Below are 13,963 nucleotides of genomic sequence, written 5' to 3' on the forward strand. Positions count from 1 at the left end.
TTTTGCCTCCACCTTAATCCTCCCATACAAAATCATAGGTTTTATTCTGACCTTTGAGTTCATACTGCCGAACCTTACTCACCGCCTGTCACTCTGCTCTTCTACCCTTCTCTCTATTGGTCTCTTCCCAAAAGTCCGCCTTCTGTTTTCATGCCATGTGCATGTGGTATCATATATATATATGTACATGCATAAGTAGAGTGAAGTCTAGATTCCATATCTGAGAGAAAACGTGCATGATATAGAGGAGAGAGACAGTCTAGAAAGCTGGAGTGCATGGACGCTCCATAGAATTTACTTCAGCTCTGCGGTTAGTATCAGGATACTTCCCCACTATTACCTTTTCTGACACAAAGATCTCCATTTAAAAAATATCAGACATTTATCTATGTGGTTTCACCATCAAATTATATGAAGCAGTTAAGGGACCTTGAGAAAGCATAATCCCATATACAGTCATATGCGTCTCATAGTTTTATTTATCTGTCGATTAGTTTTACATGGTTAGCTCCCATGCATAAAAACTGGTCTCTGATCCAGAGGCCTGCCTGCTGCCAGGTGGTGCTGATAGGTGGAAGATAGAGGTCAGAGGTCATGTGTGAGTATGTGGTGGAGAGTTGGGAGGTGAAAAAGGAGCCAAGAGTGTGTGCTCTCTGAAGAGAGGTGGAACTGGAGACGCGAGGGTTGTAAGGAAAAGTCAGATGTGAATAGCCTGCAGTGCCACCAAGGGCCATGGCTGGGTCTGTGGCCATGCAGCATCAAGGGTGTGAGGTCCATGCTACCACCAAAGGCCATGCAGAGGGCCCTGGTCTGGGCTGCTGCCTGGGACCATGTTGATGTCCAAGGGCTTCTCAGAGCTGCCTTCACCTCTCACCCAGGCAAAACAAGAAAGCTGGCTCTGGTGGGGTGGGTGTAGGAGATACAGAGGGTTGACCTGATTAGCTACCACCCAGGCCCAGACCCAGGGCTTGGAGTTGGCTCACCCCAACATTTACCCCATCTATGAACTGCTAGTGTGCCTAGAGGGGCCCAAAGGGGCCCGAAGGGGTTCGTCCTGCAGATTCACAGCTTCAGGATCTCCACGACACAGGGCAACAACAGGATATCTGAGAAGAGTTTGGTGAAGATCCGGAACTGGTAGTGTAGCAGGAGCCAGACCAATGACTCATTGCAATAACCACTTGCAAGAAAAGATGTTTGGACGAAAGTCTTGGACCAACAGCTTTCCATTTCTTGAACTACGTTTCCAACAATGTAATGCCGTGGTCAGCCAGAAAGGCTCTCTGAGAAGGTGGGTTTGGCCATCTGGGTCAGTCCCAGTTGATTGGAGATGAATGGCTTATAGCAATGAAGTGCTCAACACAGTTCACAAAACAGGCCTTAGCCCTTCTCTCTAGTTCTGGCCCAGACTTTTCCATCCACTGGGGCACTGGCTGCTGGATATGCTGCTTCTGTGTCTCTACCTCAATGAAGGTCCCCTGCACCTGAAGAGGATGAGATGGAATCCATCCCAATGTGACCACGTGGGGCCCAGATGAATATGGGACTGTCTCTCAGACCTTCATGGGCCTTCATGTGTCTGAGTATTATTCTTTGATTTTGGGATATTTGCATGCACATATACAAAATACTTTGGGGGACCCAAGTGTGAGAACAACACTCATGGTGCTTTACAAACACACCCTTATTTAGTGGTTGAAAGTGACCCCATACAATATTTGAGTGCATTCCCAATTTGACTAGACCCATATGCAGTGAAGTGTTTTTGTAATGTTCTACTTGTGGTAGCACATTGGTATTAAACTTCTTTGGAGCATTTTCAGTTTCAGATTTTGGATTAAGAATGCTGGGTAATGACTAACATCTTCTGTTTCTGAGCTATGTGTAATATATGTGTCTCTGTGTATGTCTGTGTATGTTTGAGTGCGGGTGTAAGAAGGTCCAAAACAGGGTGTCAGATCCGCTGTAGCAGAAGTTACAGGCAGTTGTACATCACCCTGTGTGGATGCTGGGAACGGAACTTGGGTCCTCTGTAGAAGCAGGAGCTGCTCTTAACCTTTGAACCATCTCTTCAGCTCCAGTTTGGTTAGTCTTGATTGTCAAGTGGCCTGGATTGAGAAGTATCTAGTGGATCATGAAAGCACACTTCTGGGAGTGTCTGTGGAGTGCTTCTGGACACTTTTATTTTAGGGTTTGGGATTTCTGAGGTAACAAATGGATTAATCTTTCATGGATTTTTTTATATGGGGTATTATTTCCTAATAAGGTGGGTTTATGGGTTTATCTGTAGGAGAAAAGTCCTGGGGTGATTAGTTAACCTTTCTGTTGCTGTGAGGAAACACTGCTGCTAGAAACCACTTAGAGAAGAACGTACTTGGTTTCACAGTTCCAGGGGAATGACTCCGTCATGGAGGGACAGTGAGCCACAGGTGTGGTGGTGGAAGGAGGTTGCTGAGAGCTCACATCTCCACCACAAACACAAAGTACAGAGAGCGAACTGGAAATGGCAAAATCTTAAAGGCTACCTCACGTGACATACTTCCTCCGACGAGGCCATACTGCCTAAACTTCCACAAACAGTGCCTCTAACTGGGAACCACGAGTTCAAGTACAGGGCATGTTGGTGGGGGGCTGTGCCCTGCCCAGAGCTCTTCCTGCGTCCCTTTCTCTGCTTCCTTGACAGCAGGGCATTAACTGTTCTGCCCCTTCTACTCATCTCTCTCTCTCTCTCTCTCTCTTTCTCTCTCTCTCTCTCTCTGTGTGTGTGTGTCTTAGGCTGGTCTTTTAGGTGTTTTGGTCATCACTAAGGAAAAGTAACTGTAAAAACACACTCAATGTATATATTCCCTGAAATGTACCATATACAAATCAACATATTGCTAGGGGCTGAGGCACCCCTGCCCTAGATTCTGTTGTCTTCTGCTTGTCTGTCTAAGCAGGGGAGTGGAGCTTTCAGAATTTTGAACAAACAAGAATGCAGATGACCTCCATGCCCCCTCTTGGCTGTGCCTCACTGAGCTGTTGTTCTTATGTTTCTTGGAGAATTGCCACAGGAACTTCCTTAGGAAATCTGATAATTCCCTGACATTATGAGGACTGTGTCAAAGATGTGGCTGACGCATGGCTTGGTGTGCACCATGGAAGATGCTGTGAGAAAGTCCTGCTCTGCTCCACGTGATGAGAGAAACTGGGTAGCTCTGAGCACCTTGTCATAGCTCTGTGTTTCTTTTTTCAGCAACAAAATGTGAGTATCATCTTTTTCTGTCTTTCTTTCCTAAAAAGAAAAAAAAATCAGTTTGTTTTTGTTTGTTTGTGATTAGTGTGTGTCACAGCCAAAGTGTGGAGATCAGAGGACAACCTGGGAAAGTCAGTTCTTCACTCCCACCATGTGTGTGCTGGGGATTGAATTTGGGTCACCTGTAGACAGCAGGCACTTTTACTTGCTAAGCTATTTGCCAGCCACTGTCTAATTGCCTTTTCCTTTTCCTTTACCTACCCACGTGTACACACACACACACACACACACACACACACACACACACACACACACACACACTCACACACACACACACACTCACACACACACACAGACACACACACACACACACACACACACACACACACACAGACACACACACACAGACACACACACACACAGACACACACACACACACACACACACACAGACACACACACACACACACACACACACACACACTCACACACACACAGACACACACACACACACACACACACACAGACACACACACACACACACACACACACAGACACACACACACACACACACACACACACACACACACCACATGCATGCATGCACACATATTCACAAATATACACACACATCTGTATACATACACACAAATATAAATATGCTCACATATATTACATATGTGTACACACATATATATGCACACATATCATACCTGTGTAGACACATAATATATGTGTATACATACATATAAATGTGTATATATATATATACATATATATGTGTATGTATATATACATGCATAGATATACACACATATATATGGAGATGATGTACAAACACAAAAATGCACACGTATGTACACACACACACACACATATATATACCTACACATGTTGATGAACACACATACACATGAATGTACATATACATACATATATTTTCTAGATTCTCACTTCATCTCTTTTGTATTTATCCTGTGAATTTTCCCCCATAATTTATTGTCATTGATATTTCATAATTTTGTTATATATGTTTTACTGTATGGTTTCAATTTCTTTGTAGGATACTTTTGATATAAAAGTATAAAATCATGCATGAATCAAATTTGCTACAAGAATAACTGCAAGATGAGGCCTAGGCTTTGTTTTTCATTTGAGAGGAAAGTATGAGGTAAGAGTTATGGTATAGAGGGAATTTGAGCTGGGTACTGGTGGTGTATGCTTGTAATCCTGGTATCTAGGAGGTAAAGGCAGAGAATGTGTAAGGTGTTCAAGGCTGGGTTATTCTGCATAGCTATGGCTTTGTTTGCCTACATGTTTCCAAAGTCTAGTTTAACCTTTGATTATAAATCAAAAGTTTCTACCCATGGTTGTTATTAGATATGGGCATTTGAGAAAAATATAGGCAGATGGGTTATTTTGAGACAAAACATAAGAGAAAACATCAAGACATGTAGACTTCCTACTCAAATGGTTTTCGAAATAAATTATACTTATTTTGTGTGTGTGTGCGCGCGCACGTGCATGTGTGTGCGCGTGTGTGTGCACATACCACAGCACACATGGAGAGGTCAGAGCCAGCTTTCAGGAGTTGGTTCTCTCCTCTCATGCAGGTTCCAGAAACGAACTCATGTTGTCAGGCTTAGAACCAATCACTCCCACCTGCTTAGCCATCTTGATGTCCCTCAGATGAATTTTTAATAGAAAAATTTCACAACTATTGTGCTTTTCTCCTTAAATGTATTAGCATATTATGTATTCCCGCCATCTCCCCAGTCTTCCTCTGCCCATTTAGCTGAGTTATTCGGTGGCCGTAACATCAGTGCCACTTAGTGTGATTGTTATACACACTAACCATATACACATAGCATGCAGAGCTGTTTGTCACATACCGTACAATTCAGGACACACGAGTTAGCTGCATAAAAACTACATCAACTTGTGATCTGGGAGTGAATGGAAAGAGAGGTTTAACAATTTTAGTTTTCCCTCAATTAAAACAAGAGCCAGCTCTTTTTATCCCTGGGAGCGTCGAGAGTAAGGGCAGCATCAGAACGGGCAGAAACCACCCTGGGGAAAAGTAAGACTCTGAAGACGCCTTAATAATGGGACACCGATTGTGGGCCTAAGCCGAATGTTCTCATTAAGTGTGAACTGACTCAGAGTGCAGGTCATCCTTAACGTCAATATGTGACGGGTTTTTAGGGACAATGACAAAGCCTGGGGCTGGAAATATGCACATGGAAGGAGCTGGGGGCATTGCCAGGGAGTCTCCAATGGTGTTTACACGTTGGAGGCTGGATGAGAAATATTCATTCAAGAGTTCACGTTTAAGCAGGGTCTCTGGCTGCTCTTTTGAAATGACTATGGCCAATAATCAATTTAAAATACCCAATGCAGCCAGGTATGGTGGTGTGCAACATTAATCCCAGCACCTGGCAGGCAGAAATAGGTGGATCTCCATGAGTTTTAGGCCAACCAGAGCTACATAGGGAGTTCCAGGCCAGACAGAGCTCCATAGAGGGACCCTGACTCTAACAAACCAAACCAAACCAAACCAAACCAAACCAAACCAAACCAAACCAAACCAAACCAAACCAAACCAAATCAAGCCAAGCCAAGCCAAGCCAAGCCAAGCCAAGCCAAGCCAAGCCAAGCCAAGCCAAGCCAAGTCAAGCCAAGCCAAGCCAAGCCAAGCCAAGCCAACCAACCTACCAAACGAAAATACAAAATGCACTTCTTATTCTTTTTGGGTGCCTGGGTGGCCTGAAACATTTTATCCTCCTGAGTGCTAGCCTCGCCTTGTCCTCTTTGAAGCCAAGATGGAAATGTCCATTCTTTCTGTATTTTATCCTCCAGGTCTCCAGGAATCACTCAGGAATTAAGCAAAGCAGTTATTGTTGTTCACCAGCACCAGAGAAAGGGGGAAAGATAGTGTTTATAATGGAGTCTGGGTTTTTGCTCAATTTCCACTGCATTTTATTTTAATCTTTCTGTTTCTGTGAGCCTGTGGCATGTGAGAACTGGACTCCAGTCCTCTGGAAGAGCAGCCATTACTCTTAACCTTTGAGCCTCTCTCCAGCTCTCCACTGCATTTTAAAGAAGAGAATTAAAAGGCACATAAAGTGTCTTAAGGATATTGAGTAGTTTAATTAAGATCCACTGTAATTTCATTTTAATAATCTCAACTGTGGCACGCGTCATTAGTTTTCTATTAGTTTCCTTATTATGGTCATATTGTTTTATAAAGCAGAACTATTAAAATTAATGTTCTACAACATAAAGGATAATTAGTTTATTGTAGTCTTTAATGGCTCCAGAAAGATTACTTTCTGTAAAACGATTCTTTGACTTCTGTTTCTTAGCTCTAAGCCTTGAATCCTGTTATTGTGGAAAAAAGAAGATTCTGTTCAAATTGTTTGGTTTCAAGCATTGTCTGTTGGTCATTTGCGGTTGCAAACACAGCATTATACAGATTTCACTTGGGTCTTTAGGCTGGAGCAATGGTTAGGAGGATTGGAGCCTGGCAAGAAGGTAATAACGGCAGTGGGTCCTGGCTGCCACTAGATGTCCCCGTGTGGCTGCTCTGTCTACCTTTAATGACTGGAGTCTGGGTTGCCTGTAGATGGGACATGTTCTTCTAGCTGGACTGTCTTGTCTGGCCTCAGTGGGAGAGGATATGCACCTAGCCTCATAGAGACTTGATGTGTGTGTGTGTGATAATAAGACTGGGCTCACCTACTCAGAGAAGGGGAGGGGGTGGAGGGAAGGATAGTGGGATGGGGTGACTGGGAGGGGGGCAATGCGTGGGATGTAGAGTGAATAAGTAGAAAAAAAAAACCAAACTAAAATTTAAAAAAAAAAAAGAAAGAAAAACCCCTAGATGCTGCTTGTCTGTCAAGGGTTTCTTCCTGGTGAAGAGTTCTCCTCTCTCCACAGCCATGATTGCATGTAACTCTTGATTTAGGGTTGATTTAGCCTTGCCAGCTTTCCCCCTATCTCAATGGCATGTGGGATTCTATCATAAGTAAAGCATTAATGAATGAATGAATCAAAGACGAGAGAAGATTAAAATTATGTTTGATAGTACTTGTTTTTGTATTCTTCACTCTGAGTGTAGAAAACTGTGGTGCTCCAGGAAGGAATGAATAGATCACCAATTGACTCGTGCAGATGTGAGATGTCACATATAGCCTAAGCCATAACTCCCATGTCTTCTGTCCCAGGCAAAGACTGACCATGGCAGCCACCAGGCTAGTGTGACCTCACTGGACTTGAGATGCTTTCTTCACGGTTTTGCTTAATTTTTGCTCTCAATGTATCAGCAAAGGAAGGGGACGTCTTCGTGTTTTGACTCATAGCGTCTGTTGCTCAATTTTAGATTGGATGAATCATAAAGTTAGATTGAAATAATGATTAGATAAATGTTGTTATACTCTATATTGAAATTGCTAGAATAATCAATTGAACTTTTCTTAGTGTCTGGAGAGATGACTCAGTGGTCAAGAGCACTGGGTGCCCTTGCAGAGGATTTAAGTTCTATCCCCAGCACCCGCATGGCAGCTCACAACCACCTGCAACTCCGGTTCCATGGTATCAGACTCCCTCTTCTGGTCTGTGTAGGCAGCAGGCGCTCATCGGTACACATACACAAATGCAGGCAAAATGGCCATACACATAAAAAACCTACTATTTCCTTTATTTCCCCAGCGTGGTTGGGCCAGCTCTGTTTCTAGCTAGCTGCCTGCATGGTATTCCCAGCTCCGGCTCTCTTGTCTCAGGAGCCAATAATCCTTTCTCAGCCATAAACCCCTGTGGTTGGCGGTCCCACATTCCAGTAACCCAGTAAAACAAAACACTTGAAGCTTATAATTAACCAGTTAGATTTATATATCAATAAATTCTCAATTCACAAGATGCCCACACAATAATTTCTATGTCAATTGATAATGATACAAGCTGCCCACCTAGATTAGACAAGTTATCCTATTATTTTATCCCTATATAATAACATATCTACCCGTGGCTATTCAAAGCCATGCTAGTTCTGAATCATTCTATCCATCATCCATCTTGCTTCCTCCTCTCTCTCTCCTAGGTTGCTTTCTCTCTCTCTCTCTCTCTCTCTCTCTCTCTCTCTCTCTCTCTCTCTCTCTGTCTCTCTGCAACTCTTAGCTCCGCCTCCCTTTTCCCTGTCCAATCACAGGCCTCCTGCTGCACTAATATTTTAATGTAATTGGACAGGGATAATCTTGCCACAAGGTCCTCTGGAAGAACAGCCAGTATTCTTAACCAATGATCTGTCTCTCCAGCCTCCATCAATCAATTATTGATATAAAATAAATGTTAATAATATTCTTACTTAAAATCTGAATGTTATGAAAAGCTTTTGGTGTTAGATTGTTAGAACAGAAACCATTCTCACAAGGATTAGACCCTATATTTAAAATGCAAAAGGACTAACTGAATACACTCTATTGAATTTGGGATTGCATAATCTTGTTGAATGTTGACTAGGTATTTTGTGATATGTCACTTACAAATCCACATAGGAAAAATATCAGTGTGATGGTTTGTATATGCTTGGCCCAGGGAGTATCACTATTAGAGGGTGTGGCCTTGTTGGAGTAGGTGTGGCCCTGTTGGAGTAGGTGTGTCACTGTGGGCGTGGGCTTTGTCCTAGCTGCCTGGAAGCCAGTCTTCTACTAGCAGGCTTTAGATGAAGATGTAGAACTCTCAGCTTTGCCTGCTCCATGCCTGTCTTGATGCTGCCATGCTCCCACCTTGATGATGATGGACTGAACCTCTGAACCTGTAAGGCAGCCCCAGTTAAATGTGGTCCTTTGTAAGATGTGTGTTGGTCATGGTGTCTGTACACAGCAATAAAACCCCAACTAAGGCAATAGGAATACCAAAGAATCGATGGGAAATAACCAAAATTAAATCAATTTTTTCCCAAAAGAAAGAATCCATATTTTGAGGTTCTTTTCATGACAGTTTGGTCTCAATGAGGAAGAAAAAGACACAAGTGAAACCTTTGTTTCCTTAGTGCAAAATGGTATTTGAGAAACAGTGACATTTGGACAAACTTGGAGAATGGGGACATTTGGAAGAGATCAACAAGGGCTGTGGTTGTCTGTCTCTTAGAAACAAGAGCAAAATTCTGTAAAAAGGTAAAGTTTGGTAATCCTGGGCCATAATATTGAAGATACTAAGTGAAAATAGTAAGTCTGTCCAAGAGGGAAAAAGTGATAATTAAGAATAACTGGTGGTGCACGCCTTTAATCCCAACACTCAGGAGGCAGAGGCAGGCAGATTTCTGAGTTCGAGGCCAGCCTGGTCTACAAAGTGAGTTCCAGGACAGCCAGGGCTATACAGAGAAACCCTGTCTCGAAAGACCACCACCACCACCAACAACAAAGAATAACTACTTAGGGGGCTGGAGAGATGGCTTGGCATTGAAGAGTACTGGCTGTTCTTCCAGAGGACCAGGTTCAATTTCCAGCACTCACATGGCAACTCACAGATGTCTGTAACTCCATTTCTAGGATGTTACATACTCACACAGTCATCCATTGTCTTAGTCGGGGTTTGTAACTGTGCACAAAACATCATGACCAAGAAGCAAGTTTGGGAGGAAAGGGTTTATTCAGTTTACATGTGCACATTGCTGTTCATCAGCAAAGGAAGTCAGGACAGGAACTCACACAGGGTAGGAACTTGGAGGTAAGAGCTGATGCAGAGGCCATGGAGGGTGTTGCTTACTGGCTTGCTTCCCCTGGCTTACTCAGCTTGCTTTCTTATAGAACCCAGAACTACCAGCCCAGGGATGACACCACCCACAATAGGCTGGACCCTTCAGCCTTGATTACTAATTGAGAAAATGCCTTACAGCTGGATCTCATGGAGGCATTTCCTCAAGGGAGGCTCCTTTCTCTGTAATAACTCCAGCTTGTGTCAAGTTGACACACAAAACTAGCTAGTAGGTCCATGCAGGCAAAACACTAATGCCTGTGAAGAAAAAAACAAAACATCTGAAGCCTGGTAGGAATGAAAAATGGTTTGGCCACCTTGAAATCCAGGCCTAGGGGTTCCTCCAGCACCAAGCTCCAAGGTGCCTCAGTAACCCAGCTCCTGAGTGTTTGCCCGAGAGAAACGAAAACATGTCCACACGGAGTCTCCCACTTGAATGTCTTCAGCAGCATTCTCTATCCCAGCCGGAGAAGGTAACAGTTTGGGTATTCATCATCGGACCATCGGATCGGTAAGAGGTGGTGTAGCCACACAGTGGGAGAGCCTTCCACTCAGAAAGAGGTAGAAATAGACACAGGCTATACCCAGCACAGATAAACCTTGAAAACACCAGACTGAGCTGCCAGTCATAGAGGACCACACAGCAGATGTCTGTGTGTGCAGCAACTAGAACAGGCATGTCTACAGAATAGGAAGTAGATTAACACTTGCTTAGAGCTGCCAAAGAGGGAAGAATTGAAGGAGCTGTGGCCAATCAATTGCTGTGCTGCTTGGTCCCCCCCCCCCCACCCCTTCAAATTTACACAAACTAAGACCATGTGTGAAGAGGGGACCTTCACACATAGTCAGTGGGGAATATGCTCGCATGAGATTGGCCTGTAGGCAAGCTTATGGGGTGTTTTCTTGATTTATGATTGCTGTGGGAGGAGCCAGTCTACTGTGGGTACTCCTAGGCACCGGGGTGGTCCTGGGTGTTAAGAAAGCAGGCTGAGAAGGCATAGGGAACAAGCCAATTATCAGTGGTCCTCCATGGTTCTTGCTTGCATCCCTGCCCTGTTTGAATTCTTTCCCTGGCTTCTCTTTATGACGGATTATAAGCTGTGAGGTAAAATGGCCCCTTCCCTTTATGATAGACTGTGAGATAGAATGGTCCCTTTCCTCCCCAGCTTGCTTTGGTCATAGTCTTTATGACAGCAATAGAAAGTAAACTAAGACAATACTCTCGGAAAGGTTTTTACATAATCTAGACCCTCATTGCTGAAAATGGCCAGAAGCTGGAAAGAACCTAGATGCCCCTCAACAGAGGGATGGATACAGAAAATGTGGTACATTTATACAATGGAGTACTACTCAGCTATTAAAAAGAATGAATTTATGAAATTCCTAGCCAAATGGATGGACCTGGAGGGCATCATCCTGAGTGAGGTAACACATTCACAAAGAAACTCACACAATATGTACTCACTGATAAGTGGATATTAGCCCAGAAACTTAGAATACCCAAGATACAATTTGCAAAACACATGAAACTCAAGAAGAACGAAGACCAAAGTGTGGACACTTTGCCCCTTCTTAGAATTGGGAACAATACACCCATGGAAGGGGTTACAGAGACAAAGTTTGGAGCTGAGATGAAAGAATGGACCATCTAGAGACTGCCCCACCCGGGGATCCATCCCATAATCAGCCTCCAAACGCTGACACCATTGCATACGCCAGCAAGATTTTGCTGAAAGGACCCTGATATAGCTGTCTCTTGTGAGGCTATGCCGGGGCCTGGCAAACACAGAAGTGGATGCTCACAGTCAGCTATTGGATGGAACACAGGGCCCCCAATGGAGGAGCTAGAGAAAGTATCCAAGGAGCTAAAGGGGTCGGCAACCCTATAGGTGGAACAACAATATGAACTAACCAGTACCCTCGGAGCTTGTGTCTCTAGCTGCATATGCATCAGAAGATGGCCTAGTCGGCCATCATTGGGAAAAGAGGCCCCTTGGTCTTTCAGACTTTATATGCCTCAGTATGGGGGAACGCCAGGGCCAAGAAGTGGGAGTGGGTGGGTAGGGGAGTGGGGTGGGGGAGGGTCTGGGGGACTTTTGGGATAGCATTTGAAATGTAAATGAAGAAAATATCTAATTAAAAAAACAAATTAAAAAAAAGAAAAGGATATTGGGAGATGGGTTATGTCAGGGTGAATGAAATTAACAACAACAACAACAACAACAACAACAACAACAACAGACCAGCACACCTAGCAGATGATAATGTGAATGACAAGAACAGGTTATGGGTCACTGCATGTGGTAGCTGTGTGTGCTAAGCTTTCTGGTTATTGAGTCTTGCATTGTGACATATCCCTGCTATTTGTCTGGCAGGGTATAGGCTCTGCTTGGAGAACACATTGGTTTTGTTTAGTTAGAAATACTTTTAGACTTATTTATTTTACTTTATGTATGTGAATGTTTCCTTGCATGCATGCATGTACACCATGTGCGGGCCTGTCTATATGGATAGTGGTGAAACACCCTGGGTGTGTGTGTGTGTGTGTGGGGTGTGTTTCAGAATTGACCCTGAATTACTGGCTAGAGCAGAAAGTATTCTTAAGTACTGAGCCAGCTTCCAGCCTTGTCACTTCCATTTCTGATATGGTGCTTCCAGTCCACACACACACACACACACACACACACACACACACACACACACACACACTGTACACACTCACAGACAGAAACGACTCTGGTGATTGGCAATGCCTGCATCTAAGTGTCTTCTCATGTTTTCAGGCTGGTCAATGGTTTACTGGCCTCTCCGGGCAAATACAACTTTAATTCGTTGAACACCCCTGGGAACTTGATAGCCAGGATGCTAGTGTAGAAAACTGAGACAAAGTGTGGCATTCTTAACCAGTCAGCTCATTGCGCCTTCTACATAATACGCCTTTCCCCAGGGATGGCAGTTCTGGGCTGTTTAAGGATCTCAGCATACGGGGTTTTAATCTTTCAGATTGTGAATTAGGCGGTTTTAGGATTCATGGATTTTGATCTTTCCTAATGTCATGATTCAGGATTTGTGACTTTTAGAGTTTTAAGGTGTTCAGGGTCTTCGAGAGTTAGGGAGTTCAAGTGCTACCATTTGGGATTGTGACTGGCACCAGTGCTACCCGGAGTCCTTTTCATGCGTTCCCAGAACATGGAGCCTTGCCCTTCCCTGTGTGCATGGCCTCAGCGGCAGCTTGCTCCTCTCGCACCCAGCGTCTGTCTCAACCCGCACTTCCCAGTAGCACTCCTGAGATCACACATTTTATCATATGGGTATTTGCATGAGGGAGACATTCAATACCCAAACAATCTGCCTTTATGCTGTGTAGAAATGAAGACAGATCAAAGAGGTCTAGAAATCATGGCATATGCATAGGAGTCCAAAGAATCAAGGCAGCTTGGCTTGGAAATGTGTGTGTGTGTGTGTTTGTGTGCATGTGTGTGTGTGTGTGTGTGTGCATGTGTGTGTGTGTGTGTGTGCATGTGTGTGTGTGTGTGTGTGTGTGTGTGCATGTGTGTGTGTGAGTGTGTGAGTGTGTGTGTGTGTGTGTGTGTGTGTGTGTGTGTGTGTGTGTATACAGAAGAGGATTCATTAGAGTGGCTTATAGGTTGCTGTCCAGGTAGTTCCACAATGGCTGTCTCCTGACTGACAGGTCAGGAATCTGGGAATCCTTCAGCGTGTATGAGGCTGGATGTCTCAGCAGTCCCAATCTGGTGTTGGAGTCCCAGAGGATTCCTAGAGAGTCGCTGATCTTCAGTCTATGTTGTAATCCTGAAGACGTGGGTTCTAATGCCAGTGAATCCACTGGAGTGCCTCAGCGGCAGGATAGATGAACTTGCTGTACTGGCTGGTTTTGTGTGTCAGATCGACACAGGCTGGAGTTATCACAGAGAAAGGAGCTTCATGTGAGGAAATGCCTCCATGAGATCCAGCTGTA

At 44.1% G+C, this 13,963-nt stretch overlaps 1 long non-coding RNA gene across 5 annotated transcripts in view; it reads left to right on the top strand.

Annotated features, from left to right (window-relative positions):
- Gm30215 overlaps positions 1 to 13,963 on the top strand; it is a 146,613-nt gene that overhangs the window by 103,048 nt on the left and 29,602 nt on the right. For all 5 annotated transcript variants that reach the window (XR_003956541.1, XR_378110.3, XR_378112.3 and 2 more), the window contains 2 exons: positions 3,043 to 3,244; positions 4,298 to 4,405. This is a non-coding gene — a long non-coding RNA (predicted gene, 30215). The remainder of the gene's footprint in view (positions 1 to 3,042; positions 3,245 to 4,297; positions 4,406 to 13,963) is intronic.

This window comes from Mus musculus, chromosome 6 (assembly GCF_000001635.26).
Source record: "Mus musculus strain C57BL/6J chromosome 6, GRCm38.p6 C57BL/6J".
In the NCBI taxonomy this organism is placed as follows: Eukaryota; Metazoa; Chordata; class Mammalia; order Rodentia; family Muridae; genus Mus; species Mus musculus.